This window comes from Mirounga leonina, unplaced genomic scaffold, assembly GCF_011800145.1.
Source record: "Mirounga leonina isolate KUSES-001 unplaced genomic scaffold, KU_Mleo_1.0 Mir_114, whole genome shotgun sequence".
NCBI classification, from domain to species: Eukaryota; Metazoa; Chordata; class Mammalia; order Carnivora; family Phocidae; genus Mirounga; species Mirounga leonina.
In genome coordinates, this window is record NW_023270265.1 from 2,088,321 (window position 1) to 2,112,210 (window position 23,890).

General features: G+C 38.2%; 1 protein-coding gene and 1 pseudogene across 2 annotated transcripts in view; one reads left to right on the forward strand and one right to left on the reverse strand.

Annotated features, from left to right (window-relative positions):
- USP54 (ubiquitin specific peptidase 54) overlaps positions 1-23,890 on the reverse strand; it is a 120,669-nt gene that overhangs the window by 85,518 nt on the left and 11,261 nt on the right. The window lies entirely within an intron of this gene.
- On the forward strand, positions 2,404-5,395 carry LOC117998262 (annotated as a pseudogene).

A 23,890-nucleotide genomic window follows, 5' to 3' on the forward strand; every position in this document is an offset into this window, starting at 1 on the left:
AAGACCACCAGCATGATTCTAATTATATGAAATGTCCAGAATAGGCATAGCATTTCTTTTGAGGTTGATAAAAATATTCTAAAATTGATTGTGGTGATGGTTGTTCAACTCAGTGAATATATTAAAAACCATTCAATTGTACACTTTAAGTGGGTGACTTGTCTGGTATGTGAATTATATCTCAACAAAGCTGTTTTTTAAGAAATCACAGTTTCTCTTTTTAAAAACAAGGACACTCTTTATTTCATGTCTGTGGTTTAAATTAGGTCCCAATAAACAACAGCAGCTGCCACCTGGTAAACTAGATGGCTTCAAATGCTTGGCAAACAATTTCTGTGTGTATGAGATTTTGAACAGTTGTTTTTAAAGAATACATAAGCAAAGAAAATCAGTCTGTCAGTACATTCTTACACTCTGATGTCATTTAATTCAGGACAGACTGCAATCACCATTTCCCTAAATCAAGAAACCAACAATAATACTATGATTACATGTATGTCCAAAGTAGATGAAGACATAATTCACTCTGATAAAAATAAGGCTGAAAATACCGTCAAAAGGGCACAGCAGCAAAAGTCAGAGTGCATGTCTTATGTTTGCATGGAAAGACAGAACAGATGAACAAAGCAGGCTGAAGTGATCTTCTCTGGGCATACTCTTTGCTGAACAATTACAAACATGCCCCCACATGTCTGTAGAAATCCTTCCTGTGGTTTCTTGGGCATATTTCCCCTAGAGTACTCCCTCAGAAGCTGACCTAAAACCATCTGTTTGAGGGGCACCTGGGTGGCTCAGGTAGTTAAGTGTCTGCCTTCAGCTCAGGTCATGATCCCCGGGTCCTGGGGGAGAGAGCATTGGGCTCTCTCTGGTCAGTGGGGAGCCTGCTTCTCCCTCGCCCTCTGCCTGCTGCTCCCCCTGCTTGTGCTCTCTCTCCCTCTCTCTCCCAATCTCTTTCTCTGTCAAATAAATAAATAAAATCTTGGAAAAAAACCCTACATCTGTTTAATAAACAATCTGACGGTATCCAGGATTCACAGAAAACAGAGACCTAAGAACCTTTGATGGGTGAAAAGAGGACAGAAGAAAAAAAGTGGGCAGGTATTTACCTTCATTAAAGGGACATAAATACCACTCCTGAGTTGGTGATCTGAACTAGGAATAAGGAAAAAGAGAGAGATGACAGCACAGTATTAACGGTTTAGGAAAGGAAATTGGACCTTTGTGACAACTTATTTCCTTTTCTTAAACAAGCAAAGAATTTAAATATATAGTTCACAGAAAGAAAAAAATAGATGACCACTAAAGATAGGAAAAATGTCCTATCCATTTATAATTAAAGAAATGCAAAAGGAAGATACATAGATCATTTTTCAGATCTCATATTGCCAAATATTTAAAAGTTGGTTAAAATCAGTGTAGGCGAAGGTACAGAGAAGGATAAATTCTCACTTACTCTTGGTAGTATTAAAATAAATTTGGCAGTATTTCTCAATTTTAAATGCTTCTTTGTTTCAGCAATTCAACTTCTAGAAATTTACCCTGCAACTGCAAAGATAAATGTAAATGTAAATTTATAGTTGCAATACTTGTAATAAATAAAAACTATCAGGGTGCCTGAGTGGCTCAGTCATTAAGCGTCTGCCTTCGGCTCAGGTCATGATCCCAGGGTCCTGGGATCGAGCCCCGCATTGGGCTCCCTGCTCTGCGGGAAGCCTGCTTCTCTCTCTCCCACTCCCCCTGCTGTGTTCCCTCTCTCGCTGTGTCTCTGTCAAATAAATAAATAAAATCTTTTTTTAAAAAAAGGGTCTCCTTTTAAAATAAATAGCTAGCTAGCTAGATTAAATAAATAAATAAATAGATAGATAGATAGATAGATAGATAGATAGATAGATAGATAGATAGATAAAAACTATCTGTCAATAGAGGACTGGTTAAATTATGGTAAGCCTCATTTGGAAATTTTACAGAGGAAATAATATATATAGGATTTACTTCAAAATAACCATGGGATTTACTTCAAAATAATCACATGTTGACTAGGGGAGTAAGGGGGGAGTACAGATAAAACACGACTGACTATGTTTTTAATAATTTTCATGAGGCTGGTGATGGGTACATGTGGTTCATTATACTCTTCTCCTTATTTTTGTATATGTTTGAAATTTGCCATAATAAAAATATACAAAACTATGAAACAACAACACTGAAGAGGATAGTGGATAAAGGTACTGACCTACATAACTTTGGAAATCACTGGAGTCTGTTAGACTAAAAGCACAGGGAACCACATATTAGCATTGTACTCTAGCTAATAAAGCTGTTTCCCACAGGTGTACAGGTTAACAATTCTGAAACCACTATACATGTTTACTGAACCTGAACAATTAGGTAACTGAATGGTGGATGGTAGAAGGTTTCTCACTTTTGGAATGGAAGATTACAGGTAAGCAGGACGAACAGGCTAAATAAAATGATCCATGTGGTAAGGGATTAGAGCTAGAATATGAACTTGTGTTTAGCTTAGTAAAAATACAGATGGTTACATCTAGAAATATTTATAGATATGTATGTATGCATATATACATATATTTATTCTATCAGCTGAGAATGCTTAGAATCAATGACATCCCAGTTGTAACAAGCACACCTAAAGACAAGATATTAGTTTCTAACACCACTCTCCAACAAAAGAAACCCAGGTTTCTTGGAGAAATGGCTGATTCCAAGACTGGGACAGGAAATACACAAAATGAGCTGAGCATCTTGTAATGTCAGAAACTAAGGAAATGTTAAAAACAAAAAGATCCTAACTTTACAGAGGTATATCAAAGGGATAGAGGAGACTAACTGAATGAGCTTCCAAAAGTTAAATAACCTAAAGTACAAAATAAATATTTATGAGTTTATACTGATACTAAGGAAATGATTAAACAAAGAAATGGAGAAGAACAAATTTCCCTTGCAGAAGAATTCCAAATAATTTATACAATACTCCACCTGCAAGGATGGAGACCATAAATCCCACTCCTTAAGTGCATGGAGACCTCCCTCCAAAAACTACAGCATGGAGGGGCACCCGGATAGCTCAGTCAGTTAAGCACCCAATTCCTGATTTAGCTCAGGTCATGATCTCAGGGTCGTGAGATCACGCCTCCAGTTGGGCTCTGCACTGGGCGTGGAGCCAGCTTAAGATTCTCTCTCTCCCTCCCCCACTCTCTCACTCTCTCTCTCTCTCTTTAAAAAAAAAAAAAAAAAGTACAGCATGGGAAACGGGAAGGGGGAGACTAACTTCAGCGGAGAAACCTGTCAAACCCAGCCAGGTGATTAAGGTCATTACCAACAATGATAAATCATGTCAATAATATATACCCTTGATATGATGTGATAAGAATAGCACTGTATCTCTGTGATCTTCCACCTGTGAAAATTAAAAAAGGGAAACCTCACTAAAGTGGATCTGGATGTTAGAAGGGGAGTCTGGAAGGTGGAGCTGTACCACTCAATATCAATTACAGGAGGAATTGTCAATTACAAATCCAACTGAAGAACTGTCACTGGAAAAGAATCATCAACTACAGGTCCCAGCAGAGAAAGATGTACATTGCATCTCATATAAAAAATCTACTAACTCTGCAACTCAGGCAATGAAAAATCATCCTACACTCTTGCTTTTCTCCAATGGACTTTTGTTCAAAACAACCCCTCCCAACTTCCTCTTTCTCCATAAAATAATGTTTCTCTCCTTTGTGAGATTTGCTTATGGCTTTGCAATTCTCTGTTATTCCCAAATAAACCTATTTTTGCTGGTAAAATAAACTGTTTGCCGGTAAGACTGTTTTATTTTAAGGTTAACACATCCAAAAACCACAACCCCAGTCTAATTACGAGAACAACATCAGACAAATTCCAAATGAGAAGCATCCTAAAAATACTTGACTAGTACTCCTCAAAACTATCACGGTCATCAAAAACAAGGAAAGTCTGTGACAGCCAAGAAGAGCCTAAGTAGACATGACTACTAAATTAATGTGGTGTCGGGGCGCCTGGGTGGCTCAGTCGTTAAGCGTCTGCCTTCGGCTCAGGTCATGATCTCGGGGTCCTGGGATCGAGCCCCACATCGGGCTCCCTGCTCCACGGGAAGCCTGCTTCTCCCTCTCCCACTCCCCCTGCTTGTGTTCCCTCTCTCGTTGTATCTCTCTCTGTCAAATAAATAAAATCTTTTTTTTAAAAATTAATTAATTAATTAATTAATTAATTAATGTGGTGTCCTGGATGGGAACCTGGACAAAGAAAAGACATTAGATAAAAATTTGAAGTGGTTAATAATAACGTCTCAACATTGATTCATTAACTGAAATAAATCTACTCTAATATGTTAATAATAATGAAGACTGGATGAGGAAGTATATATAGAACTCTGTACTATCATCTCAATTTTTTGGTAATCTAAAACTGTTTTAAAAAACAAAATGTGTTTTAAAGCTTATGAAAAAAAGATAGAAACTTAATAAAAATCAGTAATGCATTTTTAAAAATCTCATGCAAATGAAAAATTATGTAACAGGGGTGCCTGGGTGGCTCTAACGGTTAAGCATCTGCATTTGGCTCAGGTCATAATCTCAGGGTCCTGGGATCAAGCCGCACATCAGGCTCCCTGCTCAGCGGGGAGTCTGCTTCTCCCTCTGCCCCTCACCCCACATGTGCTCGCTGTCTCTCTCTCAAATAAATAAATAAATAAATATTAAAAAAGAAAGAAAGAAAGAAAGAAAATTTGGGACGCCTGGGTGGCTCAGTTGGTTAAGCGTCTGCCTTTGGCTCAGGTCATGATCCCAGGGTCCTGGGATCGAGTCCCACATTGGGCTCCTTGCTTGGCGGAGAGTCTGCTTCTCCCTCTACCTGCTCTGCCTGCTACTCCCCCTGCTTGTGCTCTCTCTCTCTCTGACAAAAATAAATAAATAAAATCTTTAAAAAAAAAAAAAAATTTGTGTAACAGAGAAAAAATAAATCTCATGCAAATAATTTCTAGTGTCTTTACTACTCCAAAAAGGATATATCCCAGTGAAATGCTGTCTCATAAGAACTAGCATAGATAAAAATTATAAAAACGTTAAGTTGTTTTTTTTTTTTGCTTTCCAGTGGTGACAACCTCCCCCTGAGAGGACCTCCTCCACCCATCCCCGGAGGAGGAAAAGAGTAAGCACAGAAGTGCCTGATGCAGAGCCCCAACTCCTACTTCATGGATGTGAAGTGTCCAGGATGCTACAAAATCACCACCATCTTTAGCCATGCACAAACAGTAGTTTTGTGTGTTGGCTTCTCCACTGTCCTTTGCCAGTGTATAGGAGGAAAAGCAAGGCTTACAGAAGGATGCTCCTTCAGATGGAAGCAAAACTAAAAGCACCCTGATGGAATTAAGGTCTTAATACTATTTGGAAGCAATGACTAAGTTTGTGACTGTCACTGAATATACATTATTTAATATCTACAATGTATAGCACTGGGCCACATGATTTAAAAGTTAAATTCTATGCAAAATGCACCAGTAATTTTTTTCTGTTTGTTTTTTCTGGACATTCCCTTAACACAAGTCACTAGGTAGTATCCCAGCAGCTCCATTCAAAGGAAGAGCAGTATGAGTCTTAGCAAAAATGAGTAATCCTTTTTCACTTCAGACTATTTAACTGTCTTTTCCTACAGGCGGAGCTCTTTGGTAAGAATGTGTATCAATAATACTTGCTTCTATTTGCATAATATTTACAGTTTGCAAAGCATGTACGCTCACCTTCACATGACACCACTTCACTCCAGGAAGGCCTCCAAGCTAGACTCACTCCTGGTAAGCACCCCACAGCATTGCATTAATCTCTAACTTAACCTCCCCATACATTGTTCAGTGATCTGATGAATGTTGTGTCTTGCCCCAAAAGCTGTAAGCGACTGAGCCACCCAGGCACCCAAAGCTGTAAGCTTCTTAAGGTTAGGTATCATGCTGTATTAATCTTTGAGTCCCCAGGGCTTAGTGTTGTACCTAGAATATTTTAGATGTTTAATTAATATTTGATGAATGAATTAAAAACTGTGAATTTTATAATCTTACATTTCTCAGCAAGGTTCTGGTTATACTAAACATTTTAAATAATGATACTGGCTTTGTGGGTATCACTATTTTAAATTTTCATTATTTAAAACAAACAATAAATAGGGGCGCCTGGGTGGCTCAGTCGTTAAGCGTCTGCCTTCGGCTCAGGTCATGATCCCAGGGTCCTGGGATTGAGCCCCGCATCAGGTTCCCTGCTCAGCAGGTCTCCCACTCCCCCTGCTTGTGTTCCCTCTCTCGTTGTCTCTCTCTCTCTCAAATAAATAAATAAATAATCTTTTAAAAAAAGAAAATAAATATATTAAAATACATTTTAAAAAAAGAATTAAAAGCACTCTGAATCAAGATGAGTGGGAAACTGTCCCAATAGACACATTTTGGATAATACATAGATGGATAGATAGAAAGATAGATATAGATATTAAATCTTAATACAGACTGGTTTAGGGAATATTACTTTTTTTTTTTTTAAGATTTTTTTATTTAATTGCGAGAGAGAGGATGAAAGACAGAGAGTATGAGAGGGAGGAGGGTCAGAAGGAGAAGAAGACTCCCAGCTGAGCAGGGAGCCTGATGTAGGACTCGATCCCGGGACTCCAGGATCATGACCTGAGCCGAAGGCAGTCGCTTAACCAACTGAGCCACCCAGGCGCCCGGGAATATTACATTTTTATTAAGTACTCTGTACCTATGCACAGACAGGACAAACTAGAGGACATTAGAACTTATTCATCCTTAAGATCAGAAGAAGGAAACAAAGATTCTCTGAGATTCAGCATGATAATACTTACATTGTATGATAATGTAGTCCCTATAAGTTGTATAAGTAGAAATTTGGTATATTTTAAATGCATTAGAAAATATTGCTCTTTAAATACTGTTGATATATTATTATAAAAAGCAAAATCTCTTTTTCTTTTGCAAATTTGATGTCCACATAAAAAAGGTATAAAAATATTAAAGTAGAGCAAATGGTGATGAATGGAATAAGAAGGAATGAAGTGAGCTATTGATTCTATTTGATCTTTAAAATCCTAATAAGAGAATTCTATACTGACTTCTCATCTCATGAACTATATCTTAAATATTTTAATTCATTAAATACTTACTGAGCCTACTTACTACTATAAGCCAGATATAGTGCTAATATTAGAGATACAAAGATGACTAAAATCAGGGGACCTTCAAAGTGTTCACTAATGAGGGGGAAAAGAAAAACTGTAACAGAGATATGAACAAAAGCCCTTGGAAAGTCTATAAAGACTTTCCAGAGGAAGTAATAATTGAATTGGGTTTTAACACTATTGTATAATAAAGAATTTGGTCTTTGTGCCTGGTTCCTGGGAGTAAGCCTCTAGACCTTTGGAATTTCCTCTGTGCTATTCAAGGTGGGCTCTTCCAGCCACACTGGGTTTATGCTAACCAAGTGAATGACATTGGGCCCCTAGTTTCAAAATGGGGGCTGCCCATGCTAGAAAGACCAACCATGTGATTAAAGGATTGGTGCACTGAGCCACATGATATTAGCCTGACCTCTGGGGAATATAGAAAGAGGCTGAAGACAGAGTTCAATCATATGGCCAATGATTCAATCACCCCTGTCTACATAATGAAACCCTAGTAAAAACTCTGAACACAGAGGTGGTGATCTTCTCTGGTTGATAATACACATTGATATGCTGGGAGGGTGACACATCCTGAGGACACAGAAGCTTTGCTTTTAGGAACCTCCCAGACCTTGCTCTATACATCTCTCCCTTTTGCTGGTTCAAATTTGTAAACTTTTGCTATAATAAAACTGTAATCATAATTATAGCACTTTCCTGAGTTCTATGAGTTGTTCTAGTGAATTATCAAACCCGAGGGGCTCAGAACTCCTGAATTTGGTCAGAAATACAGACGGCCTAGAGACTCCTGAACTTGTGGTTGGCATCTCAAATGCAGAAAGTCTTGTGAGGGACAATGCCTTTAATTTGTGCAAATTGAGCTAATTCTCATTAATGTCAAAACTACATTGCAAATACCCTACAGGGATTAGTTTAAAATATGGATTTACAAAATTATTCATCACAAAATACAGCACATATAAATACAATGGAATGTTACAGAATGATCTATCATAGCCACTAACTCAGGGAATAAACAAGTGAGGCCTAGAGTGCTGCTGTAGCCAAATGTTCCATCCTGAGGAATCCCAAGCAGGTTGAACAAATCGAAAGCACAGCTCCTGGATGGGTTTCCCAATACTGTTGCCGAACAAACTTGGAAAAACTCATTCCAAGAGAAGTCAGTAACTCAAGAGATGAGGGTTTGGAAAAGAGAAAGGGAGAGATTTACTTCAAGTGCTGGCAGGTGGGGGAGGTGGCAGCCTCAAGCCTTACCAACCGACTTCTCTGCCAACAAGATAGATACCTAGAGTTTTACAGGGAGAGGTTCAGGGAGGCAGCACGAGAGAGGAGGCAGAGAGCACGTGATTATGGGTGGGGGTCAGTATGTGTTCAGTGGTGATCATGGGCAGGGAAGGGGATGTGGTGGGGTGTGTGGTCTTCTAGGCATTCTGTTGCTATCAGGGCTTTTCTGGTCTGGTGGTTGGCATGTTCTGGTCATTGCAAACATCTCTTCAATGCATTAAGAAAGTGCCATAAGAAATAAACACAATGGGTTTTAGTTAGAACATGAATTAAGTGGGCTTATCTATTTCTGGTTTTAACTGTTGGGGTCTATAGTTGAACAAAAGAGCTTGCTGACAGGAGCATGACTCAGTCATGAAAAAATTATGTTGTAGATGAATATTTACTGACATGAACACATAAACATCATACCCTTTAACTCCAGATCCCTTCTCTTCCCCTGAGGTCCAGACTTGTACATTAAACTTCCTACTGAACATTACCACTTGGTTGTCTTGGTTGTCTCAAACCTAACATGTCCAAAAGAAAAAAACTTAACTCTCACCAAATACACCCCAGTCAGCTCCTCTACACTCTTCCCTATCTTAGTAAATAGTACTACCATTCACTCACTTGTTCTGGCCAAAGTTGGAGCCATGCTTGACTTCCTTCCTTCCCTAAGAGCTCACCAATCCATCAGCAAATCTTACAGGTGCTACTATCAAAACATATCCCCTCTCACCACCTCCACTCCATCCTAGACAAAGCCACCCTCTCTACTGCCTAGAATAATACTACAATAGCCTTCTATTCGGTCTCCTTGCTTCCATTACAGTCAGCCACTCCACACAGCAACCAGAATAATCTTTAATAAGATTATTGTTGGTGATCTTCTTTTAATAAACTCATGTCATTATGCATATAAAACACTCCAATGTCTTCCCAATACCTTCTGAATAAAATCTAGATTCCTTATCTTATGATCCAGCTTCAACTTCTCTTAATAATTTCATCTTTACTGCTCTTTGCCCTCCATTTTTCAAAGATTCCAAGCAACTTCCCATCTCAAGTCTTCTTCACTTGCTAATCTCTCTCCACTGACTGTCTATTCCCTAGCTCTGTGTATAGTCTGAACCTTCATTTCCTTCAGGTCTCTATTAAATGTTACCCTCCTCAAAGGGACTTCCCTTCATCTAAAATTACTGCCTGTTTCGGCTATACTTCAATGAAAAAATAATTTTTTTAAACTAAAATGACCACTTGCCACCCTATCTCCTTACCTTGCTTTATTTTGTTGTTGTTGTACTTAACACTACCAGATCTTACTATCTACCTTCTCTATTAGAATGTAAGCTCCCTAAGGCAGACACTTTGTCAATTTTGTTTGCTATAGAATCTCCAGAGTCTATATACAGTGGGCAAGACATAAATACTTGTTGAATGAATGATTAGGATGTTAGGTGAAAGGAGCAAATTATAACAGTACTTTCAAAATTATTTCATTCTTATAAAATTAAACAAAATGGAAAACAAAAGCCACTATGTACACACACATACATACACACACACACACACACACAGGGTCAATCCTCATTATTCATGGATTCCATATGTGCAAATTTGCCTACTCATCAAAATATATTTGTAACTCAAAAAATCAATATTTGCAGCACTTCTTTGGTCAATCATGGACATGTGAATGTACAGATTGGTAAAAATTTTGAGTTGCCTGACATGCACATTCCCAACTAAGGTCAAACTAGGCAATGCTTGGCCTTCTTGTTTCAGCTTTCATACTATAAAAAGGTTCCTTTTTGTGGTATGGTGTCACGTTTTTCATATTTTTGTGCTCTTGGTTGGTGATTTCACTGTTTAAAATGAGCCCCAAGTATAAAGCTAAAGTGCTATCCAGTATTTCTAAGTGCAAGAAAGCTGTGATGTGCCTTCTGAAGAAAATACATGTTATATACATTCGTTCAAGCATAAATTACAGGACTGTTTGTTGTGAGTTCAATGTAAATGAATTAATTATATATATATTAAATAAGGTGTCTTTAGGGCACCTGGGTGGCTCAGTCCGTTAAGCGTCTGCCTTCGGCTCAGGTCATGATCCCAGGGTCTTGGGATCGAGTCCCACATCGGGCTCCCTTCTCAGTGAGAAGCCTGCTTCTCCCTCTGCCCCTCCCTCCACCATGGGTACTCTTGTGCTCTCTCTCTCTCTCAAAAATAAATAAATTAATTAAAAAAAAAAAAAGACTCTTCAAAAAAATAAAAATAAATAAATAAGGTGTCTTTCAACAACACACATAAAATGAGTTTAGGTATTAATCAGTTAATGAAAATGTAACCAGAGGCACATAGGAACCTAATCCTGTATTTCCTCTAGGAGCAGTAATTCAGTATTCATTAATTCAGTGTTCACAATGATGTTACAGAACATACTACCACCAATAACGTGTGTGTGTGTATTAAATTAAAAGGTCAGAGAGATTATATGTCATTATACCATGATATTAATATAGTTAATATAATCTTTGGGTAGGAATATTATAGGGCATTTACTTCTTATTCTTATTTGTTTTTTGCTGGAAGAAAAAAGTTGAGTCACTTCTCACATTTTAAAATAAGAATTATATTAGTAAACATTCTAGGGTAGCCAAAGAAATATAAAATAAAAATAGGACATGAACACTGATTTTTTTCAGTAATTAAAAGTGTAAATTTAGGGCGCCTGGGTGGCTCAGATGGTTAAGCGTCTGCCTTCAGCTCAGGTCATGATCCGGGGGTCCTGGGATCGAGTCCCGCATCAGGCTCCCTGATCAGTGGGGAACCTGTTTCTCCCTCTGCCTCTGCCTCACTCTCTCTCTCTGACTCTCATGAATAAATAAATAAATAATCTTTAAAAGTATAAATTTATAGCTCTCCTCTTAACTTCTTAAGCCTGGGTCTTCTAAATCAAACCTCCTATGTGCAAATACACATGTATATTTATACACTTCTCCCTGATCAGTAACCAACAGACAATTCAAATACTAACAGTTTAAAACTCATTCATTTATAATTATAGAATCTTATAGTAGAAAGAATCTTTACAGAGCGTATATTTAGGTTTCTCACCTAATGCAAGAACCCTTTTTATAATCTTTTTTATAAGGGGTCACTCAGCCTCTGCCAGAATACGTTCAAGAACAGAGAGTACATTATCCCACAAGGCAGCAAATTTTTTTTTAAAGATTTATTTATTTATTTATTTGAGTGAGCACACACATGCGCACAAGTAGGGGGAGGAGCAGAGGGAAAGAATCTTCAAGACTTCCTGCTGACTGGGGAGCCCCACACAGGGCTCAATCTCACAACCCATGAGATCATGACCTGAGCTGAAACTGAGTCAGATGCTCAACCAACTGAGCCTCAGGCACCCAAGGCAACAGATTTTAATTTACACACACCATTCTTTGTTCAATCTCTGATCCAAAAGCAAGCAGATCTACTGTCTCCTCTTTATATAAGCCTTCCAAATATAAGACAAAACTCATATGTTCCCTTGATCACCTCTTTCAGGCTAAAAATTCTAGTATGACTATGACTCAGTGTGGTACACAACTTTATTCATGCCCTTGTGTAATCCCCACTCTTTGAATACAGGCTGGACCTGGTGATTTACTTCTAATAAACAGAATACGGCAAAGGTGATGGGATGTCATTTCCAAAATTAAGTTACAGACTCTGGCTTCCGTCTTCTTCGCTGTCATGGAAGCCAATTGTGGTGTTTTAAACTGCTCTGTGTTGAGTCCCACAAGGCAAGGAACTGAAAAAGGCCTCCAGCCAACAAGCTAGCAAAGAACTAAGGCCCTCAATCAACCCATGAGGAACTGAACCCTGCCAATAAACTACACAAGAGGACTTGGAAGCAGATCCTCCCCCAGCTGAATCTTCAGAGGAAACCAAAACTCTAGTTAACAACCTGACTGCACCTGTGAGAGACACACTTTGATTCCTTTTTTTTTTGTAATCAAAACTTAAGAACTTTATTTTTTTTCACATTCAAATAAGTGAACTTTTTTTTCAATTAATTAACATATAGTGTATTATTAGTTTCAGATGTAGAGGTCAGTGATTCATCAGTTGCATGTAACACCCAGTGCTCATTACATCACATGCCCTCCTTAATGTCCATCACCCAGCTACCCCATCTCCCTCCCCTCCAGCAATCCTCAGTTTGTTTCCTACAATTAAGAGTCTCTTATAGTCTGTCTCCCTCTCTGATTTCGTCCTGTTTCATTTTTCCATCCATTCCCCTAAGATCCTCTGTTTGGTTTCTTATCTTTTTTCAAAGATTTTACTTATTTATTTGAGAGAGAGTGAGAAAGAGCAAGAGCAGGGTGGGGGCAAAGGGAGAAGCAGACTCCCCACTGGGATGTGGGGCTGGATCCTGGGACTCCGGGATCATGACCTGAGCCAAAGGCAGACGCTTAACCAGCTAAGCCATCCAGGCGCCGCTGTTTTGTTTCTTAAATTCCACATATAAGATCATATGATAATTGTCTTTCTCTGATTGACTTATTTCGCTTAGCATAATACCCTCTAGTTCCATCCACATCATTGCAAACGGCAAGATTTCATTTTTTGAAGGCTGAGTAGTATTCCATTGTATATATATACCACATCTTCTTTATCCGTTCATCTGTTGATGGACATCTGGGCTCTTTCCATAGTTTGTCTGTTGTGGACATTGCTGCTATAAACACTGGGTGCAGTACCCTTTGGATCATTACATTTGTATCTTTAGTGTAAATACCTAGTAGTGCAATTGCTGGGTCATAGGGTAGCACACACCTTGATTCCTGACCCACAGAAACTTAGATAACAAATATTTGTTGCTTTAAGTCACTAAATTTTGGGTAATTTGTTACACAGCAATAGATAAGTAATACACCTAGCAATTTCACTTCCATCATACCTTAGAAAAATTCTCATACATGTATCTTTATTAGAGAAAAAAAACAAAAACAATTTAAATGCTCATCAAAAGGAAACTAATAAATACAATGTACTAAATCTTAAGATTTATTGCTATGCAGCATTCAAAAATGGATGAACTAGATCTATTTAAACATTCGATCTCAACATAATGCTGAGAAAAAAAACTGCAGAATTACCCCTAAAATATTCCACTTATGTAAAAATTCTTTTTAAGTTTTTATTATTTTTAAGTAATCTCTACTCCAAACATGGGACTTAAACTCACAACCCCAAGATCAAGAGCCAGCCAGGCACCCCCATTTATGTAAAATTTTTATTTCTTTATTTTTTATTTTTAAACATTTTATTTTTAAGTAATCTCTACAACACCCAACATGGGGCTCAAATCGAGATCAAGAGTCACATGCTGTATGCTCTATTGACTGAGCGAGCCAGGGACCCCCCATTTATGTAAAATTTCTAAAATACATAAAGCACTACTATATATTAGTTGTGGATATATTTTATACATATACAAAATTATAAGAAATGGATTGTATTTCTATTTAAATATGTTAATTAAATAATTTACCTCTAGACCCTCCTAATTTAATTCTCCACTAAAAATAAGAGTAAAGGAATACAAAAGGTAAAAATCCACAAGGACAAAGAAACTGAGAACATAAATGACTGCAGGGGTAGAATTTACACAAAATTTTAGAAGCTGGAAAGCAGATAAATGTGTGGTAATTGATTAACATACCAGAGAAAGAACCAGAGGGTAAATGTTGGCAAACAAAAGCATACATACTCCTACTACAGAACCCAAGAAAGGCTCAGGAATTGGAACCCTTTGCAGGAGGGAATCTGGGGTGGAACTTAAAAATGGAAAAGCAATTTAAAAATGTGTTTAAGAAGCAGTTAAATGCTTCAAATTCTCTCTTTCAACCCAATACAGCCAGGCAAATGCCCCTTCTTTATATCTGAAGACTTTAGGCTTACTTTCTGAGGGACGAGCCAGAGAGGGTGTGATAGTGGGAACACACCAGGCACAGCTAACCTGGGTGAGATACCTTATTAAAACCAGGGAAATTTTTTTTTCAAGATTTTATTTATTTATTTGCGAGAGAGAGAATGAGAGACAGAGAGCATGAGAGGGGGGAGGGTCAGAGGGAGAAGCAGACTCCCTGCCGAGTAGGGAGCCCGATGCGGGACTCGATCCCGGGACTCCAGGATCATGACCTGAGCCGAAGGCAGTCGCTTAACCAACTGAGCCACCCAGGCGCCCAAAACCAGGGAAATTTTTAATTCAATATAAAGTTCAATCTTAAAAAAGCACTAGGAAATTAAGTGAAAGTCTATATACTAAATGGGGAGATCCCCAGTCCCTCTTCTCCTCAGCACCAAACCACTTGTAGTCAGACTCCAAGTTCCCCCAGCAAGAAACTGGAGGACTTCCATCTGGGACAATTGACCAGCCCAAAAAAATACCTATAAATGGGCGCCTGGGTGGCTCAGTTGGTTAAGCGACTGCCTTCGGCTCAGGTCATGATCCTGGAGTCCCGGGATCGAGTCCCGCATCGGGCTCCCTGCTCGGCAGGGAGCCTGCTTCTCCCTCTGACCCTCCCCCCTCTCATGTGCTCTCTCTCATTCTCTCTGTCTCAAATAAATAAATAAAATCTTTAAAAAAAAAAAAAACCTATAAATACATACAGCTGATGGTATTCAAATGGGGATAGGGGAGGGGAGCTTGAAGGAGACAGACAATCCAGGGAATATAAGAAAACCTAAAAATCTAAAATGTAATTCTCAGAGGTAAGATTTTGCATCTCTAAACCGAGAAATAATACAAAGTTCAATGAAAGGTTTGAAAGACAAATTTAAGGAAATCTCCCAAAAAGTAAAATATAAAGACAGAGAAATGGAAAAGATAATAGATTTTTTTTTAAGATTTTATTTATTCATTTGACAGAGAGAGACACAGTGAGAGAGGGAACACAAGCAGGGGGAGTGGGAGAGGGAGAAGCAGGCTTCGCACGTAAAGCAGGGAGCGCAGGGAGCCCAAGACAGGGCTCGATCCCAGGACCCTGGGACCACGCCCCGGGCCGAAGGCAGACGCCCAACGACTGAGCCACCCAGGAGCCCCGGAAAGATAATAGATTAAAAAACAGAGAATCAATTCAGGCTTTCCAGAAAAAGAGAATAGGAAAGTATCAAAAAAAAGTACAAAAAATAGCCCAGACTTTAAGATCATAAGTTTTCAATTTTAAAGGAATCACAAAGCCCCTAGCATAATGAATTTAAAAATCCACACGACAGCACAAATAATTCTAAACTGGAGAACACTGGGAATAAAGGGAATATTCTGTAAGTATCTAGAGAGAAGAAAAAAAATGGTATCATACAAAGGAATGAAATCAGAATGGCATCAGGTTGCACAACAGTGTAAATGTACTTAATGCCACAGAACTATACACTTAAAAATGGTTAAAATGGTAAGATTTATGTTATGTATATCTAACCAAAGAAAAGTGTAAAAAAAGAATGATGGGCAGGGTGCCTGGGTGGCTCAGTTGGTTAAGTATCCGACTCTTGATCTCAGCTCCAGTCTTGATCTCAGAATCATGAGTTCCAGCCCCACATACTGGGCATGGAGCCCACTTTAAAAAAGAGAGAGAGAATGATGGAGCACTTCAGTGGTAAGATCCCAATTCTTTCATAAGAATTAGTGCATATAGGGGTGCTTGGGTGGCTCAGTTGGTTAAGCGTCTGCCTTTGGCTCAGATCATGATCTCAGGGTCCTGGGATGGAGCCCTGCATCAGGCTCCCTGCTCAGCAGGGAGTCTGCTTCTCCCTCTCCCTCTATATGCTCTCTCTCTCTCTCTCTCAAATAATTGAATAAATATTAAAAAAAAAAAAAGAATTAGTGCATATAAAAACACTACATTTTCTGTAGAATTCTGAAGTAAATGTATGCATTACAAATGCCCAGGTCTGGGCGCCTGGGTGGCTCAGTTGGTTAAGCGACTGCCTTTGGCTCAGGTCATGATCCTGGAGTCCCAGGATCGAGTCCCACATCGGGCTCCCTGCTCAGCAGGGGGTCTGCTTCTCCCTCTGCCCTCTTCCCTCTCGTGCTCTCTGTCTCTCATTCTCTCTCTCTCAAATAGATAAATAAAATCTTTAAAAAATAAAAATAAAAAAACAAATGCCCAGGTCTGTTTTACTAGAAATTACATATTTTTATTTATTTCTTAGAAAACTACCATTTGTTTTTGTAAAAATAAAATAAAAAGAATATTAAACTTTTCATAGGCAACACAGGAAGAAAATAGCAATACCTTTAAAATAATGAGAAAATGATTTCTAACAAAAAATTCTATTCCTAAATAGAGTATTATTTAATATCGAGGGTAGAATAAAAACATTTTCATATATGCAAGATTTCAGAAAATTTAATTCCTATAAATGTTAACTCTCAGAGAGCTTCTGGAGAACTAAGAAAGAAAATGACATGTAATTCAGGAAACAGAATTCCCAAGATGACAGTGAAAGGAAATCCCAGGGTGAGATCTGTAGAGCAGGCCTACCTACCAACCAACCTATGCTAGAGCAGAATATAGAAGAATATACAGAATATACAAAGTAGATCTCTAAGGGTTAAAAAAATTGATAAATTATCTATTGGATTTGAATGAATAGGGCAGAGTTTTATGGTCCTGGCTGAGAATCTGGGAATGATTTAGTAATCTGAACTTTAAAAACTGAGCAAATAAAAAAAGCAAGGCAATTAATTATGCCTACAGAAAATTAAAAGTTATATAAGAAAATAATTATAATCATGGTATATTATATAGCTCAGGTTCAATATTTGTGTAAAATAAAAAATAATTATTTAGCCCCCAAATTATATAACCATATTGAGAATATAAGGGAAAAGACATATATGCATTTAAAAGAACCAAAGGCTCATCTTCTATGGCACTGTATATAGGTTTAATATTTTTTAAAAGCAAGTGTTATGGCTATGCTATTAGAAATATTTAAGATCTGGGAGCCTGGGGGGCTCAGTTGGTTAAGTATCTGCCTTCAGCTCAGGTCATGATCTCAAGGTCCTGGGATCCAGCCCATCGTCGTGCTCCCTGCTCAGTGGGGAGTCTGCTTCTCCTCTCTCTCCCTCTGCCTCCTACTTGTGTGCAATCTCTCTCTTTCTCTCAAATAAATAAATAAAATCTTAAAAAAAAAAAGAAAAAATATTTAAGATATATGACTATGGTTTCCTCTAGGGGTGGGATAACTGCTATTTTTCCCTTCTAAGCATATAATACTATTCGAATTTTTGAAACTATGGACATGTACTACCTTGATAAAAATAAGACAAGAGTTCCTTGTAGGAAGGAGGAAGAAAGGGGCTTTGACTTTATCTCAATTTTTTTTCTTTCTAAAAGAACAGCTAAGAGCAGTTAATTCTGGATGGTGGGATTATGGGTGTTTCATTATATTTGCAGTTTTAAAACTTACCAACACTACCTTCCACAAGTCCCAAAAGTTTCCTATATAAATGGCTTTCAGATCATTTACAGTTCTGCCTGCCTTCCTTGGAATGTTCTCAACTTTGTCAGTATCCATTTAAACAAACATGCAAAATGTGTTTCCAACCTAGTACAAAAATATATTGGAATCAATACTTTTGTGACCTGATAAACTTCCAATAATATAGCCGAAGGTGTTTTTAGCAGCACACTGCATAACCAGTTCATGCTACATTTGCGATTAACCAAAATTTCCAGATATTTTTCACACTATACTACACCCAGCTCTTCTTTATCCTGTTCTTTTACATTTGAGTTTAAACAAAGGGATTACCTCTGTTAAATTTAATTTCAGTTTGGGCCTACAAACTTTGTAATTTCTCAAAATCTTATAAATAGGTTAGATAGAAATTAATATACCATTATCCCATTTTATGCATAAGAAAAGTGAAGCACAGAGAAATTAAAATTATTTGCCCAAGGTCACAGAGCTACAGTGAACCAAAATCTTCTATCCCAGTCCAGGCTCTTTTCATTAAGGCTATGTGGATTTCTAATACAAAACTAGTTAAGATTGCACATAAAATTTCTTGCTTAAGGGGCACCTGGGTGGCTCAGTCGGTTAAGCGGCTGCCTTTGGCTCAGGTCATGATCCCAAGATCTTGGGATGGAGCCCCAAATCAAGCTCCCTGCTCAGCTGGGAGCCTGCTTCACCCTCTCTCTCTGCCCCTTCCCCTGCTTGTGCGTGCTTGCTCTCTCTCTCAATAAATAAAATGTTTTAAAATTCTCTTGCTTAAAAACTGATTTTTTGATTAGTGGTTGAGAGGGTTAAAGAAGGGGTGTGCAAAGGAAGTGGGTGTAGCTATAAAAGGGCAACATGATGGATACTGTGGTGATGAAAATATTTTGTACCTTAACTGTATCAATGTCAATATCCTGGTTGTGATATTGTACTATAGTTTTGCCAGGTGTTACCGTTCAGGGAAACTGGGTAGAGTGTATCAGATCTCTCCTAACTCTACATGAATCTAGAATTATCTCAAAATAAAAAGTCTAATAAAAAATAATGATGGATATTTCTTTTTTTAAACCAATTTCACTTTTTAAAGATTTTATTTATTTATTTATTTATTTATTTATTTATTTATTTATTTAGAGAGTGCACATGCATATGAGGGGGTGCAGACGGGAAAAGGGACAGAGGGAGAGGGAGAGAGAGAATCTCAAGCAGACTCCCTGCTGAGCAGGGCGCCCTACACCAGGCTCAATCCCACAACCCCGAGACCATGACCCAAGCCGAAACCAGGAGTCAGATGCACAACCCACTGAGACACCCAGACACCCCTAAACCAACTTCATTTTAAAGAGCCTTACTTAAAGTAAATAGTTTAGGTAAATTAAAACAAAATAGAAGAGAATCATGCATAGGGCTCTGAAAGCCAGCACCATGGACTTCAAAGGTAGGATAAGTCCCATCAACTGAAGCTCAAAAAAGCCATAAAGAAAAAATTTTCATCCCTGGAAATTAAAAAGGAGACCTCAGAACTCTTATTTCCTAAAGCAGCAAAATCAAACAAGATAGTTATGAAAAACAAATTATTAAGCCACCTCAAAAAGAATCATTAAAGTTAGAACCACCAAAGCTTTCCTCGACCCACCACTTTACTGCAGTCCTCAACTTAGAGACTGAGTGTCCATGTGTGTCACCTTCAACCTGATATTCACAGCCACGTGTTTCAAAAGAGTCCCAAAATTGCTTCTATTTTTTTGCTACTCACAAACTGCCTGAAGCTTCAACCATTTCCTGCTTCTCCCAGCTGCAGGACTTGCAATTAGGAAAACATTTCACTCAGCGTCTAGAGCAGGTCTGGTTAGGATGAGCTCATCCCTTCAGATGTGTACCTGATCCTCAGGAAGCTGCTCCTCCTCCAGCAAACAGGTCTTTGTATGTTTAAAGTGACACCCACAATCAATCAATCAATAAAATGACATCCACAACCTGTGCAACCACTTGGCCAGAGCTAGAACAAGTCCTTCCCTACACATGCCTGGTGCCATGGAATCATTTTCTGCTCGAGCCACTTCACACAACCACAAAGTTCAGGCAGCAGCAGCTCCTGCTGCTATTACAGCCTCACTAGAGAAGATTATATTTTCAGCTACAGTGAAGGTCAGGGTCAGGTCCTTCACCGCTACTCTATGAACATAGAGCTGTTTGTTTCTACAGGTCCTTACCCAGAGTCAAACCTTACCAGAATCACCCCTGTTTCCAGAATTTACAACTCATTTCCCTGTACCAGGAATTGTAATGCTTCTAACATCTCTTACTGTTTGTTCTGTGCACAAGTCTCAATTAACGAAGGCAGCTAAATGTACTATATGCAGTTAGAACCAAGTCCTGAAACTCAAGTTTGCTACTCAGTTTCACTACTTCTAAGAAAACATTTACTCTGCCACAGCTGTCTATTTATTGGTAAAGGACATAACAATCCTAAAGGATATGTAGACATCATTTCAAAATAATATACTGGTACTAAATATGTTCGATCAGAAGTACCTGGGTACCAAGTAGTCATTCAACAAATATTTCTGTGCACCTTTATGTACAACCATCTCTGACAGGGTGCTGAACTGGGCTTTCAACTTAAAAAAAAAATCTAAGAAATATCTCTTCCCACCTTAGCCTTCCACAGGACCTCCTCAGTATTTTTACTTCTGCCATGATAAGCTTCTAATACACTAACAGGCTAAGGAGTATAAACTAGTCAGAGAAATATCAAATTCATGAGTGGTTACCTTTGAGAGATGACAAGGGACATGCAATCAAGAAGGGAAACTTTTGTTCTAAAAAGCCCAGGTGAAAGGATGAAAAAAACAAGCTACAGACTAGAAGAAAGTATTTGCAAACCACATATTCAACAAAGGACTAGTACCTAGGCTATATAAAGATCTCTCAAAACTCAACAGTAAAATATCAAACAAGCCAATTAGAAAATGGGCACAAGATATGAACAGACTTTCCAACAAAGAGGATATACAAATGGCAAATACGCACATGAAAAGGTGTTCAACATTATCAGCCATTAGGGAAATGCAAATCAAAACCACAATGCAGTATCACAGCACATGTATCAGAATGGCTAAAATAAGTAGTGACACCACCAAATGCTAGTGAGGGTGCAAAGAAACCAGCTTACTGATACATTGCTGATGGGAATGTAAAATTTACTTTTAGTGCCAGTCTGGAAAATAATTTGGCAATTTCTTTAAAAACTAAACATGCAACTACCATACAATCCAGCAATTACACTCCTGGACATGTATCCCAGAGAAATGAAAATGTATATTCATATAAAACTTTATACAAATATTTGGAGCAGCTTTATGTGTTTTTGTTGTTGTTGTTTTCATAGCAGCTTTATTTGTAATAGCCCAAAACTAGAATCAGCCCAGATGTCCTTCAACAGGTGAATGTTTAAACAAATGATGGTACATATATCCATATCATGGAATAGTACTCAGCACAAAATATTGATACATGCAACAACTTGAGTGAATCTCCAGGAAATTATGCTGAGAGTAAAAAAGGCAACCCCAAATGGTTACATATTGTATGATTCCATTCAGATAACATTTTTGAAGTGAGAGAATTTTAGAAAGGGAAGACAAATTAGTGGTTGCCAGGAATGCAGCTGGGGTTGTCTATGGAGCAACAGTAGGGATACTTGTGGTTTTAAAGCTGTTCAGTATGTTGACTATGGTGATGGATACATGAACCTACACATGTAAAAAAATTACACAGGATACACACAAATACACACACACACAATGAATAAAAAAGTAAAGCTACAGAAATCTGAATTAGATCAGTGGTATGTACCAGTATCAATACCCTGGTTGTAATATTATACTGTACTTTTGCAAAACGTTACCGTTGGGGAAACTGAGCAAAATATATAGAGATCTCTCTGTATTATTCCTTGCAACTGCAAGCCAATCTACAATTATCTCAATAAAAATTTCAATTAAAAAAATACGTGAGTTTGGGGCACTTGGCTGGTTCAATCGATAGACCATGTGACTCTTGATCTTGGGGTCGTGAGCTCCAGCCCATGCTGGGTGTAGAAATTACTTAAAAAATAAATAAAATCTTAAAAAACAATGTGGGTATAAGTAACTTGCCTATTTTTACACAGAAACTGAGCTGACATTCAAACCTGACACTTAGCTCTGCATCTTCACCCAAGAAAATAGTAACAAATAACTTTAGGTAAATTACTTCCAAAAAAACTAAACAAAAAGCAACTACTAACACTAGGAAAAACAATATTTCTGCAAGAAAGGAAATGTATTTCTATATGGCTTAGCTATGAAATCTATAAAGTCATAATGGAAACAATGAATACAGATGTATTAGTTTTCTATTACTGTGGTAAAAACAACACAAACTTTTTATCCTAGACTTCTGTAAGTTAGAAATCCAGTATGCTTTCACTGGGCTAAAATAACAGTGGTGCTAAGGTTGTGCTGCCTTCTGGAGGTACTAGGGGAGAATCTTTTTCCTCACCTTTTCTAGCGTCTACAAGATACTTGCATGCCTCTGCTCATGTTCTCTTTCCTCCATATTCAAACCAGCAACAGAGATTGAGTCCTTCTCATATAGCATCTCTTCTGCCTCCCTCATCTACTTTTAACAATCCTTTTAATTACATTGAACCCATCTCCATAAGCCAGGGTAATCTCCCTATTTTAAAATCAGCTGATTAGCAACCTTAATTCCATATGCAACCTTAATTCTCTTTTGCCATGTACAGGTCCCGCTTATTAGAATGAGACATGGTGGGGGGAGGGGTATTATTCTGCTTACCACAACTGATTTAATCAAAACTGTATTATACCTATATTGGGAGAGAAAATGTGTGTGTATGGATGCAGGGCAGGGGTAGGTGTAATAGAAAACAGCAGTTTAGCAGTTCAAGCATATCATTTAGAAATATATATGAAGGGGTCGCCTCGGTGGCTCAGTTAAGTGTCTGCCTTCAGCTCAGTTCATGATCCTGGGGTCCTGGGATCGAGCCCTACAGCGGGCTCCCTGCTCAGTGGGGAGTCTGCTTCTCTCTCCCCCCCTCCCTCTCTCTGTGTCAAATAAATAAATAAAATCTTTTTTAAAAAGTACTATTTCACTTTAAATAATGTACATGCATTACTATGACTTGATTTTATTTTTTAATGGCTTCCAATTTGCATGGCTTTATCTCAGAGGTTGACACAGACAAACCAGTTGCATAATATTGGTAATACCCTTGGGCACTTTGAGGAAATTACAGGAAGAAGAACGATTTGAACGACCAACTATGGAATTTGTCCTGACTAGGGACACTTATGTCTTTCAGCACTCTGAGCAAGAAATTTGAGTCAGAAAATTCCTAACTAATTTCCTGGAAAATATCTGTGACCTAGAGAGGAGGAAGACTGCTTCTAATACTTGGGAACTAGTGTCTGAACAAGATTAGTGCCACAGGCTTGAAGAGTGGTCTACTTTGATCAATGCCACCACAAATAGATTTTGTTCAGTCAAACAGTTCTGGGTGGAAAATGGCATGGGCAAAGTCAGGTTGACAGAAAAGACACTGACTCGTTTAGGGTATAGAACGTAGCTTAGACTGGCTGAAAGGATAAGATAGTGGGACTCTAACTAGAAATAAAGTGAGAATCATGGGTCAGTCTTTGATAATCAATGGAAGACTACTGAATGCTGTTGAACAGGAAAGTAACAAAGAGCAAAGAATACTTTTTTACTCGGTTTTCAAAAGTGGTTGGTATTCAGTGAAGCTCAAGGAAAGTATTTTCAGAGCCAATCCACATCTAGGACTATGGTGCAACACTTGAGGCTCCCAGGTAGAAAATTTAAG